This window comes from Macaca fascicularis, chromosome 13 (genome assembly GCF_037993035.2).
Source record: "Macaca fascicularis isolate 582-1 chromosome 13, T2T-MFA8v1.1".
Classification (NCBI taxonomy): domain Eukaryota; kingdom Metazoa; phylum Chordata; class Mammalia; order Primates; family Cercopithecidae; genus Macaca; species Macaca fascicularis.
The window spans coordinates 35,230,850-35,233,666 of record NC_088387.1 but is presented as its reverse complement, the minus strand read 5'-3'; the positions used below and the strand labels follow the sequence as shown (position 1 = coordinate 35,233,666).

The window sequence follows — 2,817 nt, the reverse complement described above, 5'->3', positions numbered from 1 at the left end:
GACCTCGGTTCCTGTGAATCACACACACTGTGTGTGATTTGAGTGTTCACACATCCATATTGCTTGTACAACATGATCCTAAGCACTTCCACTGCTTCAACTGGAAATGAACAAAAATGGAAAATGATCTGATCCACAGCCTGAGGAAGAGCTCATTGTGTTAGACCATTATGGGCCATATCATTTTTTACTGTATCAAATTTTTGCCTTAAACATTTACATTGGTATGGAAACTCAACCTCAAGTGTACCTACACCCAGAGTTGATTTACCATGAAGATAAAGCTTATGTTTTAGGACATCTAATTAGGATCCTGGGAATGACCCTAGCAGTGTATTAACATGATTAGATGTCTTTAGTAAAATGTGCAAAATTAAAGATTTTTATTAAAATCTGTTAAGGCAGCTGTTTTTTCTAATTCTCAATCGGACTTCTCCTTGTGCTGAGTGTTATCCAAGTGGCTGGAGGCATTTTTGGAAGTTGGCTAAGATGAAATTGAAAATACATTTAAAGTTTGGTGGGACATATGTATGGAGCTACAGTGATTTCTATGTCCCTTTTAGCTATGGTTGCTCCCCCGTAAAGGAATCGTTCCCCAGAACATTCCTACTGCCCACTGTGTTGACTCACTCAGCTCCACAACACCATAGGCAGAGCTAAAGATTGTATCATACTATGATCGTGGCCTGCAGCCTTGGTCCTGGAACTGCTTGGAGATTAGAAGAGAAACACAGTTTGAAATGTACAGAGCCAGCATCTAGTCTGTATCTATTCTTCCAGTCATCAGATGTGGAAAATTATGAGTGGAGGGTTCAGTTCTCATCTGCACCCAGTCAAAATGGTTCTCCTCTTTCAGGAATACACTCCATAATGCAGTATAGACCATTACAAATGCACTACATCTATTTTTTAACTTTTTGTGGGCATGATGTGAAAGAGAACATATTAGGATGTCTGACTTTATAAAGCACAAACCTATAGCAGTGTTACAAACAGCAAGCAAATCTATGTGTGGAGTCATATGTTTTATGAATCTCAACTGTAAGAATAAATATAGTTCAATAAACTGTGTTAGGACAAACTATATTTTTATCCTCTGTACATAAAATAGCAATACAAAGTTGTTGCCAAATGAAGAAATGATGAAAGTGTAGGCATCCAGAGAATAAAGGAAAAAATGTTATAAACAAGTCTTAGACAGTTAATAAAGATATGTTATTTTTGCTGTTTTTTGACACGTGTGGGCTTTTTTTTAGCATTTGAAACATTATAGTTTGCTGTGATTTATTTTCTTATTCCAAATACAATTCTTATTCACACTTAGTTTTGAAATCACAGTTTTGAAGACCTACCTCCCACGTTTTTTTAAGTTTCAGGCTTCACAAAACCTGAATATGCCCTTGTGTATTTTATTGTATTTAATTTGCATCCTCTACTGTATTCAGTGAAGTTGAATTTCATCTAATTGATTAATTCAATTTCTTTTTTTTGAGAATTGCCTTTCCTTATTCCTTACTGTTTTTCTATTGAAATGTGTGGGTTTTTTGTTTTGTTTTGTTTCTGTTTTTGTTTTGCCATTTTCTTATTGGTTTGTAGGAGTTCTTTGTATAAGGATAACAAACTTTCATATTTCATTGTGTTGTAATTTTCCCAGTATGTAATTTTTCTTTTAAATTTATCCATGGTATTTTTGACATACAGAATTTTAAAATATATATTCATTTGTATTTTATCCTAATAGAGCAATTTGTCTTCATCCCTAATGCAAAAATTTTACATTTATTCCTTTTTTTTTTTTTTTCAGGGAGAATCAGAAAGGAGTAATCGGTGTTGCAAGTCCTGATTACACAGAGACATTAACCACGTTTCATGCATCTCCTATCAGCCTATTCTATCTGCCCTCCAAAAGGAGAAACAGTTAAGAATTATCTCACCTGACGATGCATTTATTCCTGTTCCAGTTTGTCTGTTTTATTTGTGGCAAGCCTTCCGGTCTTAGATTATTTTTTATCCCGATTCCATTATCGGTGGTATTAATGATCATGACCAGTATGCCTGTTAGATTGTCTTCAGCTGTGAGTAACAGCACATCCAACCAAATAATATAAGTTCATCTTTGTCACATGACAAGAAGTCTATTTCAAGGTTGAGTTTAACAGCTCAACAATATCACCGCCCTGAGTCACCTTCTGTCATGGCTGTGCCCGGGCTTCAGCGGCTGCAGACAGTAAATCCTCACACGACCATCTCTCAGGCAGGAATGAAGGCAGAGGAGGCTTTTCTTCAGTGCTGCCTGGAGGCTGCCCACAGACCTTCCCTCACATTTCAGAGGCCAGAGCAGAGTCGAGTGCCATCCCTTCCACAATCCCTGGCAAAGGGAAATGAATGTACTCTGACTTGCTTGGGCCACTCATTTTCCCTCAAGTATCGGGCCACCCTCCCTGAGCACATTTCTGTGTGATGCTGAACAAACTCAGGGTTTTGATGCAAGGAGAATGGGTGAATGGCAGCTGGGTAGGCAACCAGCAGGGTCTCATCTACAAGAAGGATAAATTGCTGTTTAGTTTGCTAATGGACAACCATAACAAATTACCACAAAGTAGGAGGCTTAAAACAACAGAAATTTACTCTCTCTCAGTTCTGGAGGTTGAGAGTCTGAAACCAAGGTGTTGGCAGGGCCATGTACCCCTGAAGGATCCAGGAATAATCTCTCCTCGGGTCTCCCAGCTTCTGGTGGTTGCCGGCAGCCCTTCGCATTCCTTGGCGTCACTTCAATCTCTGCCTCTGAATTCACATGCTCGTCTTCCTTGTGCATCT

The 2,817-nt window shown here is 38.5% G+C and overlaps 1 non-coding gene across 1 annotated transcript; it reads right to left on the bottom strand.

The window, feature by feature from the left end:
• Positions 1-1,809: 1,809 nt before the first annotated feature.
• On the bottom strand, positions 1,810-1,941 carry LOC123568496 (U8 small nucleolar RNA). Its single transcript, XR_006691871.2, has one exon. It is a non-coding gene; the product is annotated as a U8 small nucleolar RNA (small nucleolar RNA).
• Positions 1,942-2,817: the final 876 nt, after the last annotated feature.